Source organism: Bacillus rossius, chromosome 1 (genome assembly GCF_032445375.1).
Source record: "Bacillus rossius redtenbacheri isolate Brsri chromosome 1, Brsri_v3, whole genome shotgun sequence".
Lineage (NCBI taxonomy): Eukaryota > Metazoa > Arthropoda > Insecta > Phasmatodea > Bacillidae > Bacillus > Bacillus rossius.
In genome coordinates this window covers 340,413,809-340,427,094 of record NC_086330.1, presented here as the reverse complement: position 1 = coordinate 340,427,094, position 13,286 = coordinate 340,413,809, and the positions used below count along the sequence as shown (strand labels likewise).

The 13,286-nt window shown below is 37.1% G+C and overlaps 1 protein-coding gene across 12 annotated transcripts in view; it reads right to left on the bottom strand.

Moving 5' to 3' along the window:
- LOC134528123 (calcium/calmodulin-dependent protein kinase type II alpha chain) overlaps positions 1 to 13,286 on the bottom strand; it is a 349,589-nt gene that overhangs the window by 257,740 nt on the left and 78,563 nt on the right. The gene's annotated exons all lie outside the window — the stretch shown is intronic.

Below are 13,286 nucleotides of genomic sequence, written 5' to 3'. Positions count from 1 at the left end.
AAGGAAAAAACACTCCGAAAACAATTAGGAAAGACTTACGACTCAAAGAAGGAGAAGGAAGATGGATACAAAATGTCGGAGCAATAGGCTGCGGCAACTGAGGGAAAACGCAGATCATTTCGACAACCCAGCTTCGGCCTCCTCATAATCACACATAAGTTCCCCCACAACGTAAGCCTTAGTTATCAAAATAATACTACAGAGTACGCTTAACTAAATGCACCCATAGCTACAGCTATTATAAAAGTCAACAGTGCTTAGCAGGAGAAGGCTTGAATACAGTTAGAGTCCGAATTCGACGGACATACTTCGTCTGCAGGCTCATCACGAAAACATATTTGTCCAAGGCTGGTACAGGTGCGCCTTTCAAAATGGAGATAAACGACTATTTATTATTTCAAATTATAGAGAAAGTAGTAGAGATATAAAACCAAGCGTATGGATAATATTTAATCGAACGAATTTATACAACCACAACAAAACTTGTTGCTGGACTATTTGTCGGTCTGCAGTTCCGGAGCGCTGGAAACGTCCAGGTTAACGGAGCCTACATTTTTTATCAAACTATTATACTTAAATATCTACCTGCTGAAGTACCCGGCGTTACCCGATTTTCAAGTTGTATGTAGGACATACGCTTGAAAAACGGGAAATTTTGATTTTAAAGCCTCACTGATTGCACAATCTCGGTGCATCATTGATACGCATCAGCAAAACCGGGACGCCGATCTTCAGCTTTTATTTTGTGGGAAGGCAGGTAACCCCTAGGCAAGACGTGACGGACGCACCACCAAACGATGGCGCGTTAAAAATTCAAGGCAACTCCATCTATTGACGTAGATCTAAAATAAACTGTTATTAGCACCTTTAGTTAGCTAGCAGCTGCGAGCATCACTAAGCGGATGGGAGTCTCCAAGGAGAAAGATAGGAAGTTGCCAGATTTTACGATGTGACCGTGTGGTGGACATAGATAAATGACACAAACTCACTGTTTGTGTGTCTATGAAATACCTCCTATGATTTTATATTATAAAAATGAATTGACCCCTTTTTCACTCCCTTAAGGATGAAATTTAATAATTATATGTAGTCTATGTTACTCTCCAGCCCATAAACTATCTATATGCAAAAAATCATAGATGACCCGTTGCTCCGTTGCTGCGTAAAAGAAGGACTTCAAACAGACACTCACACTTTCGCATTTATAATATGATAATATACATTATATATTATAGTAGGGTAGTAGGGATTATATTTAAGTGCTGGTCAACAGACATTGACCAAAACAGTATGGCACTATGCAAGTACAAAAACAAAAACAGAAACAACCACAAACTTGGAAAAATCCATAACAAAAAAAAATTAAATAAATGTTCAGGATCCCAGGAATGTCAATAATCTGACAGTAATTATATTTAGTAATGTTATAAAAATTAAATGCTTTATGATGTGTAACTACTTAGCTCTCGGTACACGGCATTTGGTGGAAGTAATTTTGTAAATGGGATGGAAGTCGCATGGAACGGAAACGTGTAACCGCGGTACTGCCATCTGTGGCAACTTAGCGAACAAAAATTAATAAAGACATGGGAGAAAATTATAGTATTAAGTGTTTAATGAGTTTTTAACAAGACGGACAGTATTTTAATAAAAATTCCTTGTCGAAAAATTAGGCCCAAGGCCAGGGTTTATAAATTTTTTAAAGCATTTTTTTTTTGTTTTATTGGAGGCATTACATTATAAAGTTTAAAATTTCTGTCTGTTATTCAAATGATTCGATAGTCGAGGTAGCTGCTCCGACAGTGAATTCTAGCGGCGGGTGCGGAAACTATGTGCAATTCGCGTCCAGAAAATAGTTGAAAATACAATTTTCTTATAGTTATTAGGCTCGGCGTTATTTGAAAGAACTCTACGTTAAATTTCGTGTCCCGAGTTTCGTGTATTTGCAATATGAGAACACATGGGCGAGGATAAACATTACTGGAAGACTTACTGACATTTTTGAAGTTATACTTCTTTAGACGCGTATTGAAAAAAATTATGAGAAAGGATTTTTTACGCGCGCAGAATGCAAACAAAATTGACAAGACGAAAATGACTACATACAAATAAAAATTATGTGTTTTTAAATCATATACTTTAGTGATTGAATTTGAATACTGGTCCATATAATTTAAAAAAAAAAACATTTATTTGTTGAGAATGTCAGTGACAGAAATTGTGTTTATACCATTTTTCCAAATGTATTTATATAAGTGAGGTTATGTTCCCGTAAATGTATAACAATGTCAACTTGCAAGCTTCCATTTTCAGAGGAAGGTTTAGCAGTCTCCGGGCAGTTCTGATGGGGAGTGTTTGCGAGTTTATGATCCCGTATGTATAATTTACTTGCATTATAAATTATATAATAAGAATAAACTCTAGCATATTTATTGATTTTCACTATTAATTAAAATTACTGGATTATTTTACTAAAATGAAATAATTACTGTTACACATGTGTTTATGTTAATTTGATTCAATTTATACCGTACTAACCGTATTTACAATATCACTGCAGTCCTTTGATTATGTTATTTATATTACGTTTTTAGCGTGTATGAGTACATACACCCATTTTATTTTTAAAGTGGGTTATTTTTTGAAATTATAATTTTATATTTTTTTATAATTATAATTTTATTTCCTCTTTTTTTTACACTTTGTTAACAATGTTCACTTAATTAACCAGGAAAGTTAGCACTCACGAAAGAAAGCTTGTATGCGAGTGTTTCTTTTTTTTTCCTAACCTAAATTAAAACTACGTGTGTAAGGGAGGGGTCTAGGTAGGGTCAGGGCAAGCCCTATACGCTCTAAACATGCGGGTTTTTAACCATGCTGAGAAGGTCACGTGCATCATGTGCTAGCAGGGGATCACGGGGGACACGAGTAGGAGTGGAGGGGGGCGGAGGGGGGTGTCTCGGCTTCCCCCGCCGGCCGAGGGCCGCCGCCCCGGCCCGGCTGCGCGGGAGGACGTTCGCGCCGATCAATGAACCCTGGCCGCGGCGCGGGCGACCCAGCTCGCTGCCCGTGGAGGGTCCGGCGCTACGTCCCGGGGTCGTCGCCTGCTCCGGGCAGGGCCGGAGGGGGAACACGTCTGTGCTCTGCCTTAAGCTGGGTTTACGATTGATTTCCTCAAGAATTATAACTTAACATCGAGCACGCGATTAAAGTCAAAACTACATTTTCCAGTTTATGATTAACATAAAAGTCGTTAATTCTAACCAATCACAGCACAAAACACATGGTCGGCCATTGTTCGAAACGGAGAAGCAGGTTTGAAATAGGTTATTGACAAATGGAATATCTATTTTTCGAAATGGATGATGATTACAAATGACAAAATATACGAATTCTAACCCAAAATACTGCCTCGCTCGGTCCAATAATAAGACATAAACTTCCGGTTGAAAGGTTCTGGTTTGTTGTGATTGGTTGCTTCCCTTAAGTATTAACCAAAAATATAAAATATAACCATTTCTGTTAAGTCTTAAGTCATCATATGGTTCGCACACGACCCGTCAAAATTCACACACGACAATCATAAACCATTCAACTAGTTTACATAGAGTCATATGGTAAGTACACGACTAAGTCTTAAGTCTTAATTCTTAATTTTCAATCGAAAACCCACCTTTACGGCAATCACGATCGCACCGGAGGAGTAGTTAGTTAGGTACCTGGTTGGGAAGAAAGAGATATCGGGAGTGGAAGGGGAATATACATGTACTTTGGGGTTATGGGGGAACCGGTTTAAGAGGAGACGGCAGGGGAGAGGTAGAAATGACCGCACCTTTTACCTGCACAACTTGCACACTCGCGCAATAGCGTAATTTTAGCGCACGCAAACTTCCATACATGTATATATATTTTTTTTTTTTTATCTGCGACCTCAGACATAGAGAACTGCGTTTCGCTTCTTGTCGCGCGTGGACTCCAAGCACACATTTATGAGAAAGTTTTCTTTTTTTCAACTGAGTTTTCAAAAAAAAAAAAATTGTCACGCTGAAATATACAGGAAACCGTAGATTTTTACAAGTCTAACGTTTACTCACATATATTTAAGTAATGATTTGGCTTGAGAGAAGAAAACAGAAAATTTTACTTTTTGGTTTTTTTATTTAATTATTTTTAATGATTTTTTTCTTAAGTCAATTGTTTGGTGTTTTTCATTAAAACAAGTCATAACTATATACCTATATATATAACATACATGAAGCACAAATGTCAAGTTTATATGAAAATATGCTTACAACTAACACGAGTGCAAACCGGCATTAAATACAGACTTATTGCAAAAAATTCCTGCAGCTTCTGTGTATAAGTCATGTTGGGATAGATGTGGGAGTAAATGCATTTATTTTAGCCCACTATAAGGATTATAATAATCAGTGAAAAATAAAGCTATCTGTAAACTTGTGTACCTAGGTTGCTGGAATTATCTTGTTGTTTCAGTAGTTATTATTTTCATTTGAATTCCTGGAGCGGAGGGGTCCAGGCCCCACGGAAATACACCCCCCCCCCCAGGCGGAAGGGGGGGGGGGGGGCTACGTCAGTGCTCAGAGGCCAGTGTTCCAAGACACAAAAATAAGGGTTCAGGTGTTTAACAAGCTATACCTGTATCTTAACCGTATTCCTGGAGCTCGGTAGGACACGGCCAGTCCCTTGTTTTTAGGGAACGGATTTTGGTGTATTAAAATTAAATAATATTATTGAGAAATAAATGTTAAATTTTGTTATGTACGGTTGGCACATGTTGCTAAGAAATAATGTGAGTTGAAAGAACACAGTACTACAATGAAAAGTGAAAAGGATACTCGTGGATTTTTAGGTTATGGCACTCTTTCGTTTTTCAGTAATATCGGCCGAAAATTAACAAGCGTATCGGAAATCGGCAGAAATGCTGATTCAACTAAATATCAGCAAAATCGGCTTCTGCCGATTAGTATCGGTACAGCTCTATATTTGATGGCCCCTAAATATATTTAGGCCTTCAGGATACTGAAAAGTACTTTAATTTCCTGTTGCCCAAACTTTCTCGCATGCGCAGAGCTCACTTTTTTCGTTGATTTCGTCCAGACGGCGTACCCGCGCCTCACGCCATTAACTCGTATACAGTCACTTCCATGGTCATCGGGGAAAGTACCAAGTGTGTCGGTGCGCTAAGTGAAACATTATGAATTTCTTCAGCCATAACTTGCTAAAATATTGTAAGAAAAAAAATAACTGTAAAGCTAAATCTCTTAAAGAGTCTACAAACATAACTGCAACTGCTATTTTGCATTAAATTTAATCGAAAGATGCTAAATTATTATGTTAGCACCACTCTGTCGTAAAAACGTAGAGTTTCATTCGATTTAGATCATCGAACTAGATTAGGTTAAGTGAGTTGGGCGTGACCTCTAGAAATGCCATACACCAATGTCGACATAACTACAGGATACATAAATAATACTTATTGCAAAAAATTAAATGTTTAATTCACAAAACATAGGGCTTATACTAATTTGTATCTACCTTTGGCCGGTTTATTTATACAACTTTACATTCACAAAGGTGTTAAAAAATTAACTGGTGTTGTATACAATAAGGTTAGATTTGTTTTTTTTTTTTATTCCCCAGACTGCTTCCTGTAATATTTCATCGTAGAACGGGAAGTCTTGGCGCTAACTCCGTGTGCAGTTCTATTGCCTTTTTGAGTATTTCTGCCTCAAGGCTCAACTACCCAAAAACGTCTGCACACAACATGGCGAAATTTTTTTTTATCCCCGGAATCTTCTGTGTTTCGATACCGCAGACAGTGGCAATAGCTGCGCGGTTGGCAGCACTGCTCGGCGGGGCAGGAAGCCTCACGATCGCCTAGCGCCCTTATCGACCTACGCCACGAGGGAAGAAAAACCTACGCTCCTCTCGTTCTCGCGCACAGAGGCGGCCAGAAGAATGCAATAAACGTCCCGTCGCGACGGCCGGGAACGAGAAGAGAAGAGAAGAGAAGAGAAGAGAAGAGAAGAGAAGGAACGCGAGGTGTTCCCAGGACCAACAAACCACCGCGGCACCGGGAACCAAAAATAAACCACGACGTGGGATTATCTACGTGCAGTGCTAACAAACCTCACACTTAAACACTGTCCAACATTAATTTGTTAAGTAAACGCATTTTTTTTTTTTTTTCACAATTAGATATTTCATACACTCATTTACACCTTTCTGGGTTTTGGTGACTCGTGAGAGCCACTGCAACTTTTTTAGACGAATCTTTATCATTTTAAATAGTGCTTCAGCATCGAGGGTAAGATATACGCAATTACACTACTGTACGACATCTGAAATAAAAAAAATATGTAATTTTTTAAAAAGTTTGTTTCAGTTAATTAACTTTTTTTAATGTCAATATTACCTACCACTTTGTAAAAACTCAACCACTATTAAAACAAGATAATATTTATCAGGTATTATGTAAAAAATTAATCAACAAAGATGTCGACCTGAAAAAACTTTAATTTTTTTTTTTTTGTAATTGAATGTGTGCATACGAGAAACAATTTGCTTACATTGATTTTTAGTTTTAAATTTCCGTACACATGATAATTTTTAATTTCGCATAGAATTATATGATGATGTTGCTGTACATCATTCATCTAGCATTTTTTTCTACCGAAGTATATATAACGGAGGTAAAACGTCAGAGAGTTGATGTATGCGATGTTTGCCATGTTAATGATTGAAGTCCCAGCTGAATAGCAAAACATTTTTTGACGTGACAACGTCTAATAAATCGATGAACGCCGGCTGCACGCAAGAATAAGTGTCCCACTACGGATGTCCCACTACGGATGTGTTCTGTTCGCTCATTGTACGCATGCGTGGCATCTCTCTTCCACTCGATTGGAACAACCATCGATTTGACTTTTCAATCATATTTTCGTCGTTTGAATTATTAATATTATGTAATTTAACGATCGTCCACCGATTTTCAGCACAATCGGTACGGTTATTTAAAAGTAATGTTGAAAATTCAAATACGTTTTGACCCAACAATGGGGTTTTACAGTTACACATAATAATTCAAATTACACCCGGGATCTTTTGCACAATGTTTTAAAAAATATTGTAACACATTATAAATAAGTTTGGTGTATTTGGGATGCGTATTTGTTATAAAATCGTGTTAATATTATACCCCTACCGTGAACAAAGTTTTTATACACACACACACACACCTACACACACACACACAAAACACACACATATATATATAATTAGAAACTACATTAGCTTAATATGGCCTCGTGGGCGTGTGGTTAGCGTACCTAACTCTTAATCTAAAGGTTGTTGGTTCGAAACCTGGTAGCTACGAAATTTTTTTTTGTACTTGTAAAAATAAATACGGCGCACGCAACATTTCAAAAGTAATAAATGTATTTGAATTAATGAATGCAAATAAAAGTAAATTTATTATTTCAATTGCACATTTCATTTCACTCCTTTGTATCCATACAAAATAGTGATAATTCAATAAAAATGATTCAATTTTATTCATAAAAGAAAGATAGAAAAATTAAAAAAAAAAATCTTCCTCAATGAATATAATATTTTGAATGCCTAAATGGTTTGGTTGTAAAAACCTATTTCGGCTCAGTCTCAGACCGAATATGATATTTCCTTTTCTTCTGGATCAATCATTTCATCAATGTTTTGTTATGACGTTGTCACGTTAAACTATCGTCCGTAAACCGACTTTACAGACAACCAATTGTTTGTTGTTGTTACGAATTTTAACGCTTATTGCTTGCTTAATATTTAAAAACACGCCATGATTTCAAAACATTATATTTAATGAAGTTTTAACGATTTAAAACAAACATTAAATTGTAAATTTTGTTACGTCCATATGCCGCACCGTGGACAAAATTTAACTTTTTAATCTTTTGTTAAGTTTTCATAGTGTCACAGTTTTCAGGCATTAGTTCCTACCGCGTTAAAATTCATGTAGCAACATTTTCCACAGCTCGTTCTTAAAATATCTCGGAGCGACGATACAGGAGCAGCAGTTATTTACGCAAACTTTAGTGGTGCCCGACATATATACCTGTGTTATTTTGTGTCAGCACGACGGGGGGTGAGCGGTGTTCTTAACGCAACTAGTTGCACCAAGACACACTCGTGCCTAGCGCCGGCATGTATCGGGCGTAACCCCCCCCCCCCCCCTTTTTCTCCTCCTAAACAAGCACGGCGCTGCGATTCAGTCACGCGGGCTGAAAGTGTAATGACTATCGCGTCGCGTTCAGTGATGGGCGGAATACATCTTCGAAAATCGATACATCGATTCACACTTTGCAATTAAGGCATCGAACCTCTGAAGGGATATGTAGCTTAAGGACCTATCCCCGCTCTAACCCTCACACTATGACTGCTCTCGCAAAACCTTTGTTCCCGAAAAAAAAAATTAAATTCGATAAGCGATTATTATTCAGAATAGGAGTTATTAAGTGTTCTTACAATCTGCAGGCTTAGAGACGTCGCTTTGAATGAAATGGCATCAGTCTAGAGCAATGCTGAGCATTGTATCGACGCCCTTTTCATACAAAATGGCGCATCTAAACCTAAACAACTTAAAAACATTCATAACTCATTTTATAAATAAATGTGACTGTCGCCCTTTCCTAAACAACTGATTCGATTGTTCACCATTCCACGTTTATGATTTAACAAACGGAGATACTGAAAGAAAGAAATGGCATAGTCTGGACCAAGTTACAGAATGAAAAGTAGAAAATTCCAAGATTTCATGCATTGAAGGAAAAACATTATCTACAGGTGTCAGTAGATTTTGATGGTCATAATTCTGTACGCTGGAACTAAAATGGATAAAATCAATTCAAAACAAATATCACCCCTTCTAGGAAGGATTCGTCTAATTAAAAGTTGTTTCGTACAAAAGTTTTAGATCTTATTTAGAAGAAGGTTTACACTAACTGTGAATGGATTCGATAAGGTTCCTACTAAGGGAGCTACGAACTGTTTTTTTTTTCCTTCTATTTCCCCCCCCCCCCCCCCAACAACCAACATTGGTTGGTGCCATAAAAAAACCTTTTAAAAAGGTTTAGGTGTAAGATACTTTACACCCATTTCTACTCGGTCCAGATATTCCATCTCTATATTGTTACGAGGATACTAGAGGCGTGGCAACGAGGCAGGCCAGTCGGCACATTTCCAGAGCCCCGTCTGCGTGGAGTGGCTTAACTAGGACGCCATTGTTCTGGGAGCTTCGAGTGATGATTCGGGGATTCTGATGACGCGGCACTTCGAAGGGCTCCGAGACCTTTCCAGAGCGCGACTGAGATGTGTATGAACGGATAATGTCGGTCCGCGAGGCAGTGAAGTGTGGGTAACCCACTTGGTGAGCAATAGAGTACGGCGAGCGACGGACACTCGTGTGCGAATATTGGTGCATCGGGGACGGTGTTGTAAGTGCGCGGATGAGTGAGTAGAGAGTCAGTAGAGAGAGAGCCACTGTCGAGCCGATCTCCAGTGGCGGCGTGGACTTACGAAAGTGCGATCAATGTATGGTCAGACATCTAAATTGGTATAAGTTAACTAATAGGGTAAATATCCGGTAATAATTTAAAACTGCAATGAATGTAATAAATAAAAATGCAATGTATGAGTGGGCGCACTTGATTGCTAGATGGCGGAATTCAAGACGGCGGAATCCAAAACGGCCGCCGATGTCCTAGGTCAAGTTAAGGCCAACTGGTCATGGTCAAGGTCATCCAATATGGCAACCATGACGTCAAAACTCAAGATGGCGAACGCTGTCACCTCAGCACCGGAACCGTGAACCAGCGCCCGGGCTATTTTTACCAGACCTGTTAATCGTAACGATATTTTATTTATTAGTCTGGAAGTCATGTTTACATAATTATGTCGATTATAGCAATCATAAAAGTTACGTGTAGGCTATATATACTCCAAAGTTGAAGATATTTAAGGGGTCAATTGAAAATTAAACGACACGTTAGGAAGGCATATCTGGAAGTCGCACCAATGTAACGACTGCAATATGTTGGATTCTTTGTTCGAAATATACCTAGCATGCATTACAGAAGCAAATTAAAAAAAAAAAAAAACTAGACTTCTCGGATTTCGAATGTTTCTTACGATTTCTCTCCCTAAATCGATTAAATAACCGATTATCCAAATGGTGCGATTCTGCCCATCACTCGTCGCTTCTCGCCGCCGCTCCCTCTGTGCGTGGTCGCGCGCAGACACGAGACAGAAGCGAAGCGGCGTTCTGGCCGGCCCTTATCGACCGTGCCGCGGGCCCGCCCGCCTCGCACGCGGCCTCATTCCGATTCACGACCGTCGAGTTGTCACTGCGCGGAGTTCCGTCACGTGGCGGGCTGTGTTCGCGAAGCTGCGGGGACCGCGCGGATTTGCTGTTCCGCACAACACAGACCTTAAGGGCTACTATCGCGAATTATTTTAATTTCAAAATTTCGTATAAATGTATTTTATTTCACAATTTTAAAAATAATTTATATTATAAGAATGGTTAAACATTTTTTAATCACGTTACCAAACTAACAGGTAGTAATATAGTTGTTTTTAGAAACTGACAGGCCAATTTTTATACAATTACATATTCATAATTACAATCTTTGCCTGCATAATCACGTCTTGCTCATTCACACCAAAGTTTTAACTTCCTGCGTTTTCACAATTGTGTTACACATACAACATTGCTTCGATAATCTCATTTTTGAAATAGTTCTTCGCAACAATCTGTAATCAGCGAAAAGACCACAGTTCATTATGGCTGGTGAAGACATGCCTTCATTCTAAACCCTGCTGTTTTAACACCCTTTTATTTTTATAAATATTTAAAAAAAATAATTAAAAATCCAAGAAAAGTAGTGAGAATTTTTCGGTTGCAACTTTCAAAAACAGTTCCAAATTGAAAACAAGCGTGTATTTTTTTTGTTATGTTTTTTGTTTCAGTTACATTTAGGCGATTTAAGACTTCTCTACAATGTCATAAATTTTTATTTTAAATTTACAAAGAACACAGGATATAAATTATCCAAGAATCTTCGTAAACTGATATCATCGTAACTACGGGTACCTACTGAGACAACTAACTGTGAACATTAAGGTAGAAAAATTACCAAAAAATATTTACAAAAAAAAATTCGTTTATTTCAGGTGAAGTCTTCGTTCAAAAGCCGTTAAAATTACAAAATACCTATAAAAACTTAGCCATTTCACTAATTAATTTTCTTTATTTTTTCATCATCGAACTGATAATCTTAAAAATTGATATTTCATTTCCGATGTTTAAAACAACTTGACTATGAATTTTTCTTAAAAAAATGAAAAAGTTCTAGCGTGTGAAACAGGTTACACAATTGTACAACCAAACCCCTAGTAGCCGCTAAAACTTTACTGCTGACCTGTGTGAATCATATTTACATTTAGATAATGTTAAAGACACAAAAACCGTTGTCACCGCACTAACGATCTTCGCTAGATCACTTGACAAAAAGGAAATTTAGAACAACATGCGAGGTACAAGAAAAGAGTGCAGTGGTGAAAGCCAAGTCATCGCGGAATTATTGTGCAAATTAAACATTTATTTATATACTCTTAACTATTTAAAAGACAGGTAATTTTGTAACATATACGTCAATAGTAAAATATACTAAATACAATTTCCAATCCCGTCAGGTTTATTCATAAATCGTTAAGTAAATAATTTTCAAAAATTATTAAGTAACATACAATGGTAAAAGTGACCAATATACTAGTATTTAAAAGTTATCAAAATGAGCTGCTTGAAAATAGCAACGTACTTTAAAATCTACCATTTATTAAAGATACGATTATGATGCTTCAAATTTAATTTTGGCATTAACGTACAACATTTTAAAATTCCGTGCTCCTTCTTGAATTTTCTGTGACTCTAGTGAACTGCTATAGTTACCGAAACTCACACAACACTTGACAAAAAAAATCTCTGGTTTAATTTACTGGAAACATGTTCGATCCATCGAGGACCAGATATAATTTGTGAAACTAATACGAGGGCCAGAGACATAATAATCTCTATTACCTATTATAAAAACTATAACAGAAGTGCGTGTCTCCGTTAATTTTTTTTGTTTGTTCGATCATCACGTAAAAACTAGTGGACCTATTTTGATGAACATTTTGTGTTTAATAGCTTATGATTAGACGTAAAGAAAAACCTGGTATATATTTTATCTCGCTACGAAGTCGAGAGCCGGAGATATAACAATAAAACCACTTTTTTTTTTCCCCACTAAGTTGAACAAATATAAGATGAGCTACCTTTTCAAGTTCATTCATATGAAAGAGGGGTTAGTTTTGAGTGGCCCTTGCCTTAGATACCATGCGGGCGGAGCGATATTATACCATAAATATTAAAAGTTTAAAAATAAACAATTATAAAGTTTTTCCTGAAAAGGCTCCTTGATTTTCCGTTTGTTTGCTACCTACACAAATCCACAGTTTTTCTCTGATCTCGACGACATTTTCACAGTGACCTTTGCACACTCACGAGGAGAGACATATATAACGAGCGGTGTGAGAGTGTTCTGCCCTTGTACTGCCGTAGCGAAGCGCGGACACTCCAGCTAGTTTATATTTAATATCTCACAACAAATTGTTTGTCTATTCATTCTGTAGAATAACCAATACACAATCAATATGTGGCATGTGATGAAGAAACGGAAAATAATTATAAAAAAAAATATTAAAAAAAATAGTATTAAAAAATCATTTAAATCTAAGAAGAATTGCCATTTAACAATACATACAATATTGAAATATAAATAATATTTTTCCAGGTTTCCTGTGCGAATATTACTGCTTAATAACATTATCTTCTGACAACGTACAGATCCCAACAAAAGTTTAGTACCTACCATCAGTACCATCAGTAGATGAAACTTGTGGTAGAGATACTTAGTTTTTTTAATTTATTCTTAAACTCCGCGTATCTTAGATTATTAAATAACTAATTGAGTATCTTAATATTAGTAATTATTTGTTTGAAAATAAAGTCCTAGAATATTTGGTGCTACAGTAATAAGTTTTTTGAAGGGGAGGGGTTAGAAAAAATGGAACTAAAATAAATGTTATACCTCGACAAACCCGTAACTAGTAAAAAGAAAATGCATCCTACAAGAATACTGTGATTTGTTTTAAAAAATGTCAGCTAGTAA